Source organism: Panulirus ornatus, chromosome 14, assembly GCF_036320965.1.
Source record: "Panulirus ornatus isolate Po-2019 chromosome 14, ASM3632096v1, whole genome shotgun sequence".
Lineage (NCBI taxonomy): Eukaryota > Metazoa > Arthropoda > Malacostraca > Decapoda > Palinuridae > Panulirus > Panulirus ornatus.
Genome location: NC_092237.1, coordinates 41019956 through 41039645, shown reverse-complemented (window position 1 = coordinate 41039645; position 19690 = coordinate 41019956).

Below are 19690 nucleotides of genomic sequence, written 5' to 3'. Positions count from 1 at the left end.
ATACTTTGTCGCTGTCTCCCGCGTTTGCGAGGTAGCGCAAGGAAACAGACGAAAGAAATGGCCCCCCCCCCCATACACATGTACATACGTCCACACACGCAAATATACATACCTACACAGCCTTCCATGGTTTACCCCAGACGCTTCACATGCCTTGATTCAATCCACTGACAGCACGTCAACCCCTGTATACCACATCGCTCCAATTCACTCTATTCCTTGCCCTCCTTTCACCCTCCTGCATGTTCAGGCCCCGATCACACAAAATCTTTTTCACTCCATCTTTCCACCTCCAATTTGGTCTCCCTCTTCTCCTCGTTCCCTCCACCTCCGACACATATATCCTCTTGGTCAATCTTTCCTCACTCATTCTCTCCATGTGCCCAAACCATTTCAAAACACCTTCTTCTGCTCTCTCAACCACGCTCTTTTTATTTCCACACATCTCTCTTACCCTTACGTTACTTACTCGATCAAACCACCTCACACCACACATTGTCCTCAAACATCTCATTTCCAGCACATCCATCCTCCTGCGCACATCTCTATCCATAGCCCACGCCTCGCAACCATACAACATTGTTGGAACCACTATTCCTTCAAACATACCCATTTTTGCTTTCCGAGATAATGTTCTCGACTTCCACACATTTTTCAAGGCTCCCAAAATTTTCGCCCCCTCCCCCACCCTATGATCCACTTCCGCTTCCATGGTTCCATCCGCTGACAGATCCACTCCCAGATATCTAAAACACTTCACTTCCTCCAGTTTTTCTCCATTCAAACTCACCTCCCAATTGACTTGACCCTCACCCCTACTGTACCTAATAACCTTGCTCTTATTCACATTTACTCTTAACTTTCTTCTTCCACACACTTTACCAAACTCAGTCACCAGCTTCTGCAGTTTCTCACATGAATCAGCCACCAGCGCTGTATCATCAGCGAACAACAACTGACTCACTTCCCAAGCTCTCTCATCCCCAACAGACTTCATACTTGCCCCTCTTTCCAGGACTCTTGCATTTACCTCATATTACTCTCATATTATCTGCACACATGGACACTCATGAGTTATTCTCATGTTATCAGCACACATGTACACTCATGGGTTAATCTGATATCATCAGCACAAATGTACATTTATGGGCTACTCTCGTTTTATCAGCACACATGTTCACTCATGGGTTACTCTCATGTTATCAGCACATATGTACAGTCATAAGTTACTCTCATGTTTTCTGAACACATGTACACTCATGGGTTACTCTCGTGTTATCAGCACACATGTAAACTCATGGGTTACTCTCATATTATGAGCACGCGTGTACACTCATGGGTTACTCTCATGTTACCAGGACTCATGTACACTCATGGGTTACTCTCATGTTATCTGCACACATGTGCACTCATGGGTTACTCTCATGTTATTAGCTCACAGGTACACTCATGGGTTACTCTCATGTTATCAGCACACATGTATAGTAATGGATTACTCACACGTTATCAGCACACATGTACACTCATGGGTTATTCTCATGTTATCAACAAACGTGTACACTCATGGGTTGCTCTCATGTTGTCAGCACACATGTACAGTCGTAAGTTACTCTCATGTTATCTGAACACATGTACACTCATGGGTTACTCTCATGTTATCAGAACACATGTACACTCATGGGTTACTCTCATGTTATCAGCACACATGAACACTCATGGGTTACTTTCATGTTATCAGCACACATGTAGAGTCATGGGTTACTCTAATGTTATCAGCACACTTGTACACTCATGAGTTAGTCTCATGTTATCAGCACACATGTACAAGCATAAGTTACTCTCATGTTATCAGCACACATGTACAGTCATTGGTTACTCTCTTGTTATCAGCACACATGTACACTCATGGGATACTCTCATGTTATCAGCACACATGTACACTCATGGGTTACTCTCATGTTATCATCACACATGTACACTCATGGGTTACTCTCACGTTATCAGCACACATGTACAGTTATAAGTTACTCTCATTTTATCTGCACCTATGTACACTCATGGGTTACTCTCATGTTATCAGCACACATGTACACTCATGGGTTACTCTCATGTTATCCGCACACACGTACACTCATGGGTTACTCTCATGTCATCAGCACACATGTACACTCATGTGTTACTCTCATGTTATCAGCACACATATATAGTCATAAGTTAATTTGACGGTATCTGCACACATGTACACTCATGGGTTACTCTCAAGTTATCAGCACACATGTACACTCATGGGTTACTCTCATGTTATCAGAGCACATGTACACTCATGGGTTACTCTCATGTTATCAGCACATTTGTACACTCATTGGTTACTCTCATGTTATCAGCGCACAGGTATTGTCATAAGTTACTCTAATGTCATCTGCACACATGTACATTCACGGGTTACTCTCATGTTACCAGTACACATGTACACTCATGGGTTAGTCTCATATTATCTGCACACATGTACACTTATGGGTTATTCTCATGTTATCAGCACACATGTAGAGTCATGGGTTACTCTCATGTTATCAGCACACATGTACAGTAATGGGTTACTCTCATGCTATCAGCACATATGTACAGTGATTAGCTACTCTCTTGTTATCAGCACATATGTGCACTCATGGGTTACTCTCATGATATCAGCACATATGTACAGTCATGAGTTACTCTCATGCTATCAGCATACATGTACACTCATGGGTTCCCCTGATGTTATCAGCACACAAGTACACCCATGGTTTACTTTCATGTTATCAGCACACATGTACACTCATTCTTTACTCTCATGTTATCAGCACATATGTACACTCACGGGTTACTCTCGTGTTATCAGCACATATATACAGTCATGGGTTCCTCTGATGTTATCAGCCCGCATGTACACTCATGGGGTACTCTCATGTTATCAGCATACATGTACATTTATGCGTTACTCTCATGTTATATACACACATGTACACTCATGGGTTGCTCTCATGTTATCAGCACATATGTACAGCCATGAATTCCTATGATGTTATCAGCACATTTGTACACTTATGGGTTACTCTCTTGTTATCAGCACACATTTACAGTCATGTGTTCCTCTGATGTTATCAGGAAACATGTACAGTAATTGGTTACTCTCATTTCATCAACACGAATGTACAATGATGGGTTACTCTCATTTTATTAGGACAAATGTACACTCATGCGTTACTCTCATGTTATTAGCACATTTATACACTCATGGGTTACTCTCATATTATCAGCACACATATACAGTCATGGGTTCCTCTGATGTTATCAGCACACATGTAACTCATGGAGTACTCTCATGTTATCAGCACACATGTACACTCATGGGTTACTCTCATGTTATCTACACACATGTACACTCATGATTTGGTCTCATGTTATTAGCACACATGTACACTCATGGGTTACTCTCATGTTATCAGCACATATGTACACTCATGGGTTACTCTCATGTTATCTGCACACATATACAGTGATGGGCTACTCTCTTGTTATCAGCACACATGTACTCTCATGGGTTACTCTCATGTTATCAGCACACATGTGCACTCATGGGTTACTCTCATGTTATCAGTGCCCATGTACAGTCATAAGTTACTCTCATGTTATCTGCACACATGTACACTCATGGGTTATTCTCATTTTATCGGCACACATGTACGCTCATGCGTTACTCTCTTGTTATCAGCACATATGTACACTCATGGGTTACTCTCATGTTATCAGCACACATATACAGTCATAAGTTACTCTCATGTTATCAGCACACATGTACACTCATGGGTTACTCTCATGTTATCAGCACACATATACAGTGATGGGCTACTCTCTTGTTATCAGCACACATGTGCACTCATGGGTTACTCTCATGTTATCAGCACACATGTACACTCATGGGTTACTCTCATGTTATCAGCACACATGTACACTCATGGGTTACTCTCATGTTATCAGCACACATGTAGAGTCATGGGTTACTCTCATGTTATCAGCACACATGTAGAGTCATGGGTTACTCTCATGTTATCATCACACATGTACAGTAATGTTTTACTCTCATGTTATCAGCACACATATACAGTGATGGGCTACTCTCTTGTTATCAGCACACATGTACACTCATGGGTTACTTTCATGTTATCAGAATACATGTACAGTCATGAGTTACTCTCATGCTATCAGCAAACCTGTACACTCATGGGATGCTCTAATGTTATCAGCACACAAGTACACTCATAGGTTACTCTCATGTTACTAGCACACATGTACACTCATGCGTTACTCTCATGTTATCAGCACACATATAGACTCATGGGGTACTCTCATGTTATCAGCACACATGTACATTCATGGGTTACTCTCATGTTATCTACACACATGTACACTCATGGGTTGCTCTCATGTTATCAACACACATGTACAGTCATGGGTTCCTCTGATGTTATCAGCACACATGTACACTCATGGGTTACTCTCATGTTATCAGCACACATGTACAGTCATGGGTTCACCTGATGCTATCAGCACACATGTACACTCATGGGTTAATCTTATTTTATCAGCACACATGTACACTCATGGGTTACTCTCATTTTATCAGCACACACGTACAGTCATGGGTTCCTCTCATGTTATCAGCACACATTTACAGTCATGAGTTACTCTCGTGCTCTGTACATATGTACAGTCATGGGGAAAAGTACCGTTCCGCACCAGATCCAAGTTGCACTAAGTCTTATGTTTCTATTCAAACGCGTTTTATCTGTGTGATTCCTTAATACAACTTTCAGTTGTTGTTTTCCGGGCAACTTATGACAGTTATTCGCAACCAGATGATGTTAGAGTTCTATATTCCGAGTCATTAATTACCCGCTGGTGTGTGCTTGTAAACTTAAAGAGATTTATTTGCTCTTCCTAAAATCTCCGCCATAATTGCTATTATAAATAGGTTTTGTCCGACCTGTCATGGTAAATGATTGAAGCCTTGTAGTTGTTGGTGTGGGCAGAGAGAGGATCAGGGTCACCCAGCAGGAAGGGAGAAGCACTACAAGCAAACGGCTCCGACTCCATTGTCTGCACGTCTGGTGTTGTCTCGATTTGCCTCACCTGCTGGGTCGATGGAGACATGCACAACTCTTGAAGATTACGAGGCACAGATCAACATACTCTCACATATATATTTCTTTTTTCTTTTTCTTTTAAACTATTCGCCATTTACCGCGTTAGCGAGGTAGCGTTAAGAGCAGAGGACTGGGCCTTTTTTGGATTATCCTCACCTGGCCCCCTCTGTTCCTTCTTTTGGAAAATTTAAAAAAAAAAAAAACGAGAGGGGAGGATTTCCAGCCACCCGCTCTCTCCCCTTTTAGTCGCCTTCTACGACACGCAGGGATTACGTGGGAAGTATTCTTATATATATATATATATATATATATATATATATATATATATATATATATATATATATATATATATATATATATATATATATATATATATATATATATTATATATATATATATATATATGCCGGCAAGGCAGCAGGTTTGGATGGTATTGCAGTGGAATTTATTAAAAAAGGGGGTGACTGTATTGTTGACTGGTTGGTAAGGTTATTTAATGTATGTATGACTCATGGTGAGGTGCCTGAGGATTGGCGGAATGCGTGCATAGTGCCATTGTACAAAGGCAAAGGGGATAAGAGTGAATGCTCAAATTACAGAGGTATAAGTTTGTTGAGTATTCCTGGTAAATTATATGGGAGGGTATTGATTGAGAGGGTGAAGGCATGTACAGAGCATCAGATTGGGGAAGAGCAGTGTGGTTTCAGAAGTGGTAGAGGATGTGTGGATCAGGTGTTTGCTTTGAAGAATGTATGTGAGAAATACTTAGAAAAGCAAATGGATTTGTATGTAGCATTTATGGATCTGGAGAAGGCATATGATAGAGTTGATAGAGATGCTCTGTGGAAGGTATTAAGAATATATGGTGTGGGAGGAAAGTTGTTAGAAGCAGTGAAAAGTTTTTATCGAGGATGTAAGGCATGTGTACGTGTAGGAAGAGAGGAAAGTGATTGGTTCTCAGTGAATGTAGGTTTGCGGCAGGGGTGTGTGATGTCTCCATGGTTGTTTAATTTGTTTATGGATGGGGTTGTTAGGGAGGTAAATGCAAGAGTTTTGGAAAGAGGGGCAAGTATGAAGTCTGTTGGGGGATGAGAGAGCTTGGGAAGTGAGTCAGTTGTTGTTCGCTGATGATACAGCGCTGTGGCTGATTCATGTGAGAAACTGTAGAAGCTGGTGACTGAGTTTGGTAAAGTGTGTGGAAGAAGAAAGTTAAGAGTAAATGTGAATAAGAGAAGGTTATTAGGTACAGTAGGGTTGAGGGTCAAGTCAATTGGGAGGTGAGTTTGAATGGAGAAAAACTGGAGGAAGTGAAGTGTTTTAGATATCTGGGAGTGGATCTGCAGCGGATGGAACCATGGAAGCGGAAGTGGATCATAGGGTGGGGGAGGGGGCGAAAATTCTGGGGGCCTTGAAGAATGTGTGGAAGTCGAGAACATTATCTCGGAAAGCAAAAATGGGTATGTTTGAAGGAATAGTGGTTCCAACAATGTTGTATGGTTGCGAGGCGTGGGCTATGGATAGAGTTGTGCGCAGGAGGATGGATGTGCTGGAAATGAGATGTTGAGGACAATGTGTGGTGTGAGGTGGTTTGATCGAGTAAGTAACGTAAGGGTGAGAGAGATGTGTGGAAATAAAAAGAGCGTGGTTGAGAGAGCAGAGAGGGTGTTTTGAAATGGTTTGCACATGGAGAGATGAGTGAGGAAAGATTGACCAAGAGGATATATGTGTCGGAGGTGGAGGGAACGAGGAGAAGAGGGAGACCAAATTGGAGGTGGAAAGATGGAGTGAAAAAGATTTTGTGTGATCGGGGCCTGAACATGCAGGAGGGTGAAAGGAGGGCAAGGAATAGAGTGAATTGGAGCGATGTGGTATACCGGGGTTGACGTGCTGTCAGTGGATTGAATCAAGGCATGTGAAGCGTCTGGGGTAAACCATGGAAAGCTGTGTAGGTATGTATATTTGCGTGTGTGGACGTATGTATATACATGTGTATGGGGGAGGTTGGGCCATTTCTTTCGTCTGTTTCCTTGCGCTACCTCGCAAACGCGGGAGACAGCGACAAAGTATAAAAAAAAAAAAAAATTATATATATATATTTATATTATATATATATATATATATATATATATATATATATATTTATAATATTATATTATATATATATATATATATATTATTATCTGGGGGTAGGGGAGAAGAATACTTACGTGATCCCTGCGTGTCGTAGAAGCGACTAAAAGGGAGGGAGCGGTGGCTGAAATCCTCCCCTCGTTTTTTTCATTTACCCAAAAAGGAACAAGCAGGGGCCAGGTGAGGATATTCTGAAGGCCAGTCTCGTCTAAGCTACTCGCTATCGCGGGATGGCGAATAGTACGAAGAAAGAAAAGAAATTATATATATATTAATAATATAATATATATATATATTTTTTTTTTTTTTTTCCCCTTGAACCCTGTCTCCCCTGTTGCGAGGTAGCGCAGGAAACAGCGAAGAAATGGCCAATCCACCATCCTACTGCATTTACATAATACCGTCCACACCGCAATTACATACCTACTCACTTTCCACGGTTTTACCCCAGACGCTTCACATGCCTGGTTCAATCCATTGACAGCACGTCGACCCGGTATACCACATCGTTCCAATTCACTCTATTCCTTGCGCGCCTTTCACCCTCCTGCATGTTCAGGCCCGATCACTCAAAATCTTTTTCACTCCATCTTTCCACCTCCAATTTGGTCTCCCTTCTCGTTCCCTCCACTCCGACACATATATCCTCTTGGTCAACATTTCTCACTCATTCTCTCATTCTACTCATTTCAAAACACCCTCTTCTGCTCTCTCAACCACGCTCTTTTTATTTCCAACATCTCTTCTTACCCTTCGTTACTTACTCGATCAAACCACCTCACCACCAATTGACCTCAAACATCTCACTTCCAGCACATCCATCCTCCTGCGCACACTCTATCATAGCCACGCCTCGCAACCATACAACATTGTTGGAAACCACTATTCCTTCAAACATACCATTTTTGCTTTCCGAGATAATGTTCTCGACTTCCACACATTCTTCAAAGCTCCCAGAATTTCGCCCCTCCCCACCCTAGATCCACTTCCGCTTCATGGTTCCATCCGCTGCCAGATCCACTCCCAGATATCTAAAAAAACTTTACTTCCTCCAGTTTTTCTCCCTTCAAATACCTCCAATTGAATTCCCCCAACCTCGTATAAAAAGCTTTCCTTTTTAACCCTTTTAAAGTATATCATAAAAACAATATATTTTATATTATATTAATTATATATATTATATATTATATTAAAAATTTTTTAAAAATATTATATATATATTATTATTATATATATATTATATAAATATATATATATATTTTTATATATAATTTTTATATAAATATTTATATTATATATATATATATATAATAAAAATATATATATATAAATATAATATATAATTATATATTATATATTATTATATAAATATATATATATATATATATATATATATATAATATATAATAAATATATAATAAATATAATATAAAATATATATATTTTTATATATTATATATATATATTTTTATATTATTATATTAATATAAAAATATATATATAAATAAATTTATATAAAAATATTTAATAAAATTTAAAAAATTATTTTTTTTTTTTCATATATTGCCCTTTCCCCCGATAGCGAGGTAGCGTTAAGAAGGGGATGGGCCCTTTTAGGGATATTTCTCCTGGCCCCCCCCCCTGTTCCCTCTTTTGGAAAAATTTAAAAAAAAAAAAAAAAAAAAAAAAAAAAGAGAGGGAAGGATTTCCCGCCCCCCGCTTTCCCCTTCCCCTTTTGTCGCCTTTACGACACGCAGGGAATACGTGGGAGGTTTCTTTCTCCCCATCCCCGGGGTAATATATATTATTATATATAATTAATAATTATATATATATATATTATTATATTATATATATATATATATATTATAGTGAGTGAGGTGTGCAGCCGAAGTGAATACGGGGAAACGGGATAAAATTTTAAAAAGGGAATGACACAAGTTGACCTCCCGAAGGCTCGAGTGTGGGGCCTAAATGTGTGTGGATGTAACCGATGTGAAGACCCCACTGGAAAAAAAATCCCTTTGAAAGTGAATTCAGAAAAATTGAAAATTTAAGGAAAATATGAAATTGGAAAAAATGTAGTTAAAAAATTTAAGCTTATTTTATACAGTGGTTAATTTTTGAGAAAGTATTTCGTTTGTGTAAATAAATTATACATTTCCTTTTTTCCATAGCCAGAGGTTGAACCATTATGTGACATTCATTTTTTTTCATTCATTTCAAGCTAGAAGTTTCAGTTTTCTAAATTGTTTCTTACATTTTTCATATGTATATATATGTATGTGTGTGTGTGTGTGGTATATGTGTATGTTGTGTATGTGTGTGTATTGTATATATGTATATATATATGTATATTATCCCTGGGGATAGGGGTGAAAGAATACTTCCCACGTATTCCTCGCGTGTCGTAGAAAGCGACTAGAGGGGACGGGAGCGGGGGGCCAGAAATCCTCCCCTCCTTGTATTAACTTTCTAAAATGGGAAACAGAAGAAGGAGTCACGCGGGAGTGCTCATCCTCCTCGAAGGCTCAGAGTGGGGTGCCTAAATGTGTGTGGATGTAACCAAGATGTGAAAAAAGGAGAGATAGGTAGTATGTTTGAGGAAAGGAACCTGGATGTTTTGGCTCTGAGTGAAACGAAGCTCAAGGGTAAAGGGGAAGAGTGGTTTGGGAATGTCTGGGGAGTAAAGTCAGGGGTTAGTGAGAGGACAAGAGCAAGGGAAGGAGTAGCAATACTCCTGAAACAGGAGTTGTGGGAGTATGTGATAGAGTGTAAGAAAGTAAATTCTCGATTAATATGGGTAAAACTGAAAGTTGATGGAGAGAGGTGGGTGATTATTGGTGCATATGCACCTGGGCATGAGAAGAAAGATCAAGAGAGGCAAGTGTTTTGGGAGCAGCTGAATGAGTGTGTTAGTGGTTTTGATGCACGAGACCGGGTTATAGTGATGGGTGATTTGAATGCAAAGGTGAGTAATGTGGCAGTTGAGGGAATAATTGGTATACATGGGGTGTTCAGTGTTGTAAATGGAAATGGTGAAGAGCTTGTAGATTTATGTGCTGAAAAAGGACTGATGATTGGGAATACCTGGTTTAAAAAGCGAGATATACATAAGTATACTTATGTAAGTAGGAGAGATGGCCAGAGAGCGTTATTGGATTACGTGTTAATTGACAGGCGTGCGAAAGAGAGACTTTTGGATGTTAATGTGCTGAGAGGTGCAACTGGAGGGATGTCTGATCATTATCTTGTGGAGGCTAAGGTGAAGATTTGTATGGGTTTTCAGAAAAGAAGAGTGAATGTTGGGGTGAAGAGGGTGGTGAGAGTAAGTGAGCTTGAGAAGGAGACCTGTGTGAGGAAGTACCAGGAGAGACTGAGTACAGAATGGAAAAAGGTGAGAACAATGGAAGTAAGGGGAGTGGGGGAGGAATGGGATGTATTTAGGGAATCAGTGATGGATTGCGCAAAAGATGCTTGTGGCATGAGAAGAGTGGGAGGTGGGTTGATTAGAAAGGGTAGTGAGTGGTGGGATGAAGAAGTAAGAGTATTAGTGAAAGAGAAGAGAGAGGCATTTGGACGATTTTTGCAGGGAAAAAATGCAATTGAGTGGGAGATGTATAAAAGAAAGAGACAGGAGGTCAAGAGAAAGGTGCAAGAGGTGAAAAAAAGGGCAAATGAGAGTTGGGGTGAGAGAGTATCATTAAATTTTAGGGAGAATAAAAAGATGTTCTGGAAGGAGGTAAATAAAGTGCGTAAGACAAGGGAGCAAATGGGAACTTCAGTGAAGGGCGCAAATGGGGAGGTGATAACAAGTAGTGGTGATGTGAGAAGGAGATGGAGTGAGTATTTTGAAGGTTTGTTGAATGTGTTTGATGATAGAGTGGCAGATATAGGGTGTTTTGGTCGAGGTGGTGTGCAAAGTGAGAGGGTTAGGGAAAATGATTTGGTAAACAGAGAAGAGGTAGTGAAAGCTTTGCGGAAGATGAAAGCCGGCAAGGCAGCAGGTTTGGATGGTATTGCAGTGGAATTTATTAAAAAAGGGGGTGACTGTATTGTTGACTGGTTGGTAAGGTTATTTAATGTATGTATGACTCATGGTGAGGTGCCTGAGGATTGGCGGAATGCGTGCATAGTGCCATTGTACAAAGGCAAAGGGGATAAGAGTGAGTGCTCAAATTACAGAGGTATAAGTTTGTTGAGTATTCCTGGTAAATTATATGGGAGGGTATTGATTGAGAGGGTGAAGGCATGTACAGAGCATCAGATTGGGGAAGAGCAGTGTGGTTTCAGAAGTGGTAGAGGATGTGTGGATCAGGTGTTTGCTTTGAAGAATGTATGTGAGAAATACTTAGAAAAGCAAATGGATTTGTATGTAGCATTTATGGATCTGGAGAAGGCATATGATAGAGTTGATAGAGATGCTCTGTGGAAGGTATTAAGAATATATGGTGTGGGAGGAAAGTTGTTAGAAGCAGTGAAAAGTTTTTATCGAGGATGTAAGGCATGTGTACGTGTAGGAAGAGAGGAAAGTGATTGGTTCTCAGTGAATGTAGGTTTGCGGCAGGGGTGTGTGATGTCTCCATGGTTGTTTAATTTGTTTATGGATGGGGTTGTTAGGGAGGTAAATGCAAGAGTTTTGGAAAGAGGGGCAAGTATGAAGTCTGTTGGGGATGAGAGAGCTTGGGAAGTGAGTCAGTTGTTGTTCGCTGATGATACAGCGCTGGTGGCTGATTCATGTGAGAAACTGCAGAAGCTGGTGACTGAGTTTGGTAAAGTGTGTGGAAGAAGAAAGTTAAGAGTAAATGTGAATAAGAGCAAGGTTATTAGGTACAGTAGGGTTGAGGGTCAAGTCAATTGGGAGGTGAGTTTGAATGGAGAAAAACTGGAGGAAGTGAAGTGTTTTAGATATCTGGGAGTGGATCTGGCAGCGGATGGAACCATGGAAGCGGAAGTGGATCATAGGGTGGGGGAGGGGGCGAAAATTCTGGGGCCTTGAAGAATGTGTGGAAGTCGAGAACATTATCTCGGAAAGCAAAAATGGGTATGTTTGAAGGAATAGTGGTTCCAACAATGTTGTATTGTTGCGAGGGTGGGCTATGGATAGAGTTGTGCGCAGGAGGATGGATGTGCTGGAAATGAGATGTTTGAGGACAATGTGTGGTGTGAGGTGGTTTGATCGAGTGAGTAACGTAAGGGTAAGAGAGATGTGTGGAAATAAAAAGAGCGTGGTTGAGAGAGCAGAAGAGGGTGTTTTGAAGTGGTTTGGGACATGGAGAGAATGAGTGAGGAAAGATTGACCAAGAGGATATATGTGTCGGAGGTGGAGGGAACGAGGAGAAGAGGGAGACCAAATTGGAGGTGGAAAGATGGAGTGAAAAGATTTTGTGTGATCGGGGCCTGAACATGCAGGAGGGTGAAAGGAGGGCAAGGAATAGAGTGAATTGGAGCGATGTGGTATACCGGGGTTGACGTGCTGTCAGTGGATTGAATCAAGGCATGTGAAGCGTCTGGGGTAAACCATGGAAAGCTGTGTAGGTATGTATATTTGGTGTGTGGACGTATGTATATACATGTGTATGGGGGGGTTGGGCCATTTTTTCGTCTGTTTCCTTGCGCTACCTCGCAAACGCGGGAGACAGAAAGTATAAAAAAAAAATATATATTTATATATTAAATTATAATATATATTATTAATTTATTAATATATTTTACTAAAAAAATATATATATTAAATATATAAAATATATATAATATAATATATTATCCCGGGGTAGGGGAGAAAGATATTCCCCGTATTCCCGGTGTCGTAGGGCGCTAAAGGAGGGAGGGGGGGCTGGAATCCTCCCCTTTGTTTTTTTTTTTTTTTTTTTTTTTTTTTTATTTTCCAAAAGGAACAGGAAGGGGCAGGTGAGGTATTCCCTCAAAGCCCGTCTCGTTCTTAACGCTACCTCGCTATCGCGGAAATGCAATAGTATGAAAAAAAAAAAATATATATATTAATAATATATATATAATATATTATAATATTATTATATATATATATTTATTAATATATATATATGGGGTGGGGTTGTTAGGGAGGTAAATGCAAGAGTTTTGGAAAGAGGGGCAAGTATGAAGTCTGTTGGGGATGAGAGAGCTTGGGAAGTGAGTCAGTTGTTGTTCGCTGATGATACAGCGCTGGTGGCTGATTCATGTGAGAAACTGCAGAAGCTGGTGACTGAGTTTGGTAAAGTGTGTGGAAGAAGAAAGTTAAGAGTAAATGTGAATAAGAGTAAGGTTATTAGGTACAGTAGGGTTGAGGGTCAAGTCAATTGGGAGGTGAGTTTGAATCGAGAAAAACTGGAGGAAGTGAAGTGTTTTAGATATCGGGGAGTGGATCTGGCAGCGGATGGAACCATGGAAGCGGAAGTGGATCATAGGGTGGGGGAGGGGGCGAAAATTCTGGGGGCCTTGAAGAATGTGTGGAAGTCGAGAACATTATCTCGGAAAGCAAAAATGGGTATGTTTGAAGGAATAGTGGTTCCAACAATGTTGTATGGTTGCGAGGCGTGGGCTATGGATAGAGTTGTGCGCAGGAGGATGGATGTGCTGGAAATGAGATGTTTGAGGACAATGTGTGGTGTGAGGTGGTTTGATCGAGTGAGTAACGTAAGGGTAAGAGAGATGTGTGGAAATAAAAAGAGCGTGGTTGAGAGAGCAGAAGAGGGTGTTTTGAAGTGGTTTTTGCACATGGAGAGGATGAGTGAGGAAAGATTGACCAAGAGGATATATGTGTCGGAGGTGGAGGGAACGAGGAGAAGAGGGAGACCAAATTGGAGGTGGAAAGATGGAGTGAAAAAGATTTTGTGTGATCGGGGCCTGAACATGCAGGAGGGTGAAAGGAGGGCAAGGAATAGAGTGAATTGGAGCGATGTGGTATACCGGGGTTGACGTGCTGTCAGTGGATTGAATCAAGGCATGTGAAGCGTCTGGGGTAAACCATGGAAAGCTGTGTAGGTATGTATATTTGCGTGTGTGGACGTATGTATATACATGTGTATGGGGAGGGTTGGGCCATTTCTTTCGTCTGTTTCCTTGCGCTACCTCGCAAACGCGGGAGACAGCGACAAAGTATAAAAAAAAAAAAAGTTATATATATATATATATATATATATATATATATATATATATATATATATATATATATATATATATATATATATATGTATATATATATATATATATATTATCCCTGGGGGTAGGGGAGAAAGAATACTTCCCACGTAATCCCTGCGTGTCTTAGAAGGCGACTAAAAGGGGAGGGAGCGGGTGGCTGGAAATCCTCCCCTCTCGTTTTTTTTCAATTTCCCAAAGAAGGAACAGAGAAGGGGGCCAGGTGAGGATATTCCCTCGAAGGCCCAGTCCTCTGTTCTTAACGCTACCTCGCTATCGCGGGAAATGGCGAATAGTACGAAAGAAAGAAAAAGAAATATATATATATATATATATATATATATATATATATATTTTTTTTTTTTTTTTTTTTGCCTTGTCGCTGTCTCCCGCGTTTGCGAGGTAGCGCAAGGAAACAGACGAAAGAAATGGCCCAATCCACCCCCATGCACATTTACATACATACGTCCACACACGCAAATATACATACCTACTCAGCTTTCCACGGTTTACCCCAGACGCTTCACATGCCCTGATTCAATCCACTGACAGCACGTCAACCCCGGTATACCACATCGCTCCAATTCACTCTATTCCTTGCCCTCCTTTCACCCTCCTGCATGTTCAGGCCCCGATCACACAAAATCTTTTTCACTCCATCTTTCCACCTCCAATTTGGTCTCCCTCTTCTCCTCGTTCCCTCCACCTCCGACACATATATCCTCTTGGTCAACATTTCCTCACTCATTCTCTCATTTCCTCACTCATTTCAAAACACCCTCTTCTGCTCTCTCAACCACGCTCTTTTTATTTCCACACATCTATCTTACCCTTACGTTACTTACTCGATCAAACCACCTCACACCACACATTGTCCTCAAACATCTCATTTCCAGCACATCCATCCTCCTGCGCACCACTCTATCCATAGCCCACGCCTCGCAACCATACAACATTGTTGGAACCACTATTCCTTCAAACATACCCATTTTTGCTTTCCGAGATAATGTTCTCGACTTCCACACATTCTTCAAAGCTCCCAGAATTTTCGCCCCCTCCCCCACCCTATGATCCACTTCCGCTTCCATGGTTCCATCCGCTGCCAGATCCACTCCCAGATATCTAAAACACTTTACTTCCTCCAGTTTTTCTCCATTCAAACTCACCTCCCAATTGACTTGACCCTCAACCCTACTGTACCTAATAAGCTTGCTCTTATAACCTTATATGTATATACATACATACATATATATATATATATATATATATATATATATATATATATATATATGTATATATATATATATATATATATATATATATATATATATATATATATATATATATATATATATATATATATATATATATATATATATATATATATATACATATATATATATATATATATATATATATATATATATATATATATATATATATATATACATATATATATATATATATATATATATATATATATATATATACATATATATATATATATATATATATATATATATATATATATATACATACATATATATATAAATATATATACATATATATATATATATATATATATATATATATATATATATATATATATATATATATATATATATATATATATATATATATATATAGATATATATATATATATATATATAGATATATATATATATATATTTTTTTTTTTCATACTATTCGCCATTTCCCGCGATAGCGAGGTAGCGTTAAGAACAGAGGACTGGGCCTTTGAGGGACTATCTTCTCCTGGCCCCCTTCTCTGTTCCGTCTTTTGGAAAATTAAAAAAAAGAAGAAAAAAGAAAAAAAAAACGAGAGGGAAGGATTTCCAGCCCCCCCGCTCCCTTCCCTTTTAGTCGCCTTCTACGACACGCAGGGAATACGTGGGAGGTATTCTTTCTCCCCTATCCCCAGGGATAATATATATATATATATATATATATATATATATATATATATATATATATATATATATATATATATATATATATATATATATATATGTGAGTGAGGTAGACTGCAGCCAGAAAGTGAACTACGCGGGAAACGGCGATCAAATTTAAAGAGGGAAGTCAGCACCACAAGTAAAGCATCCTCCTCGAAGGCTCAGAGTGTGGTGCCTAAATGTGTGTGGATGTAACCAAGATGTGAAGACCCTTACTGGAAAAACAATCACTCTTGAAGTAGAACCTTCAGACACAATTGAAAATGTGAAGGAAAATAGTGAAATTGGAGAAAAATGTAGCTTAGATATTGAAGCTTATTGATACAGTGGTTAAATTGATGAGAACTGCTATTGACGTTTGTGTAAATAAATTATACATTTCCTTTTTTCCAGAGCCAGAGGTTGAACCATTATGTGACATTCTTTTTTTTCATTCATTTCAAGCTAGAAGTTTCAGTTTTCTAAATTGTTTCTTACATTTCTCATATGTATATATATGTATGTGTGTGTGTGTGTATATGTGCGTATATATGTGTATGTGTGTGTATGTGTATATGTATATATATATATATATATATATATATATATATATATATGTATATTATCCCTGGGGATAGGGGTGAAAGAATACTTCCCACGTATTCCTCGCGTGTCGTAGAAAGCGACTAGAGGGGACGGGAGCGGGGGGCCAGAAATCCTCCCCTCCTTGTATTAACTTTCTAAAATGGGAAACAGAAGAAGGAGTCACGCGGGGAGCACTCATCCTCCTCGAAGGCTCAGAGTGGGGTGCCTAAATGTGTGTGGATGTAACCAAGATGTGAAAAAAGGAGAGATAGGTAGTATGTTTGAGGAAAGGAACCTGGATGTTTTGGCTCTGAGTGAAACGAAGCTCAAGGGTAAAGGGGAAGAGTGGTTTGGGAATGTCTGGGGAGTAAAGTCAGGGGTTAGTGAGAGGACAAGAGCAAGGGAAGGAGTAGCAATACTCCTGAAACAGGAGTTGTGGGAGTATGTGATAGAATGTAAGAAAGTAAATTCTCGATTAATATGGGTAAAACTGAAAGTTGATGGAGAGAGGTGGGTGATTATTGGTGCATATGCACCTGGGCATGAGAAGAAATATCAAGAGAGGCAAGTGTTTTGGGAGCAGCTGAATGAGTGTGTTAGTGGTTTTGATGCACGAGACCGGGTCATAGTGATGGGTGATTTGAATGCAAAGGTGCGTAATGTGGCAGTTGAGGGAATAATTGGTATAAATGGGGTGTTCAGTGTTGTAAATGGATATGGTGAAGAGCTTGTAGATTTATGTGCTGAAAAAGGACTGATGATTGGGAATACCTGGCTTAAAAAGCGAGATATACATAAGTATACATATGTAAGTAGGAGAGATGGCCAGAGAGCGTTATTGGATTACGTGTTAATTGACAGGCGTGCGAAAGAGAGACTTTTGGATGTTAATGTGCTGAGAGGTGCAACTGGAGGGATATCTGATCATTATCTTGTGGAGGCTAAGGTGAAGATTTGTATGGGTTTTCAGAAAAGAAGAGTGAATGTTGGGGTGAAGAGGGTGGTGAGAGTAAGTGAGCTTGAGAAGGAGACCTGTGTGAGGAAGTACCAGGAAAGACTGAGTACAGAATGGAAAAAGGTGAGAACAATGGAAGTAAGGGGAGTGGGGGAGGAATGGGATGTATTTAGGGAATCAGTGATGGATTGCGCAAAAGATACTTGTGGCATGAGAAGAGTGGGAGGTGGGTTGATTAGAAAGGGTAGTGAGTGGTGGGATGAAGAAGTAAGAGTATTAGTGAAAGAGAAGAGAAAGGCATTTGGACGATTTTTGCAGGGAAAAAATGCAATTGAGTGGGAGATGTATAAAAGAAAGAGACAGGAGGTCAAGAGAAAGGTGCAAGAGGTGAAAAAAAGGGCAAATGAGAGTTGGGGTGAGAGAGTATCATTAAATTTTAGGGAGAATAAAAAGATGTTCTGGAAGGAGGTAAATAAAGTGCGTAAGACAAGGGAGCAAATGGGAACTTCAGTGAAGGGCGCAAATGGGGAGGTGATGACAAGTAGTGGTGATGTGAGAAGGAGATGGAGTGAGTATTTTGAAGGTTTGTTGAATGTGTTTGATGATAGAGTGGCAGATATAGGGTGTTTTGGTCGAGGTGGTGTGCAAAGTGAGAGGGTTAGGGAAAATGATTTGGTAAACAGAGAAGAGGTAGTAAAAGCTTTGCGGAAGATGAAAGCCGGCAAGGCAGCAGGTTTGGATGGTATTGCAGTGGAATTTATTAAAAAAGGGGGTGACTGTATTGTTGACTGGTTGGTAAGGTTATTTAATGTATGTATGACTCATGGTGAGGTGCCTGAGGATTGGCGGAATGCGTGCATAGTGCCATTGTACAAAGGCAAAGGGGATAAGAGTGAGTGCTGAAATTACAGAGGTATAAGTTGTTGAGTATTCCTGGTAAACTATATGGGAGGGTATTGATTGAGAGGGTGAAGGCATGTACAGAGCATCAGATTTTGGAAGAGCAGTGTGGTTTCAGAAGTGGTAGAGGATGTGTGGATCAGGTGTTTGCTTTGAAGAATGTATGTGAGAAATACTTAGAAAAGCAAATGGATTTGTATGTAGCATTTATGGATCTGGAGAAGGCATATGATAGAGTTGATAGAGATGCTCTGTGGAAGGTATTAAGAATATATGGTGTGGGAGGAAAGTTGTTAGAAGCAGTGAAAAGTTTTTAACGAGGATGTAAGGCATGTGTACGTGTAGGAAGAGAGGAAAGTGATTGGTTCTCAGTGAATGTAGGTTTGCGGCAGGGGTGTGTGATGTCTCCATGGTTGTTTAATTTGTTTATGGATGGGGTTGTTAGTGAGGTAAATGCAAGAGTTTTGGAAAGAGGGGCAAGTATGAAGTCTGTTGGGGATGAGAGAGCTTGGGAAGTGAGTCAGTTGTTGTTCGCTGATGATACAGCGCTGGTGGCTGATTCATGTGAGAAACTGCAGAAGCTGGTGACTGAGTTTGGTAAAGTGTGTGGAAGAAGAAAGTTAAGAGTAAATGTGAATAAGAGCAAGGTTATTAGGTACAGTACGGTTGAGGGTCAAGTCAATTGGGAGGTGAGTTTGAATGGATAAAAACTGGAGGAAGTGAAGTGTTTTAGATATCTGGGAGTGGATCTGGCAGCGGATGGAACCATGGAAGCGGAAGTGGATCATAGGGTGGGGGAGGGGGCGAAAATTCTGGGGCCTTGAAGA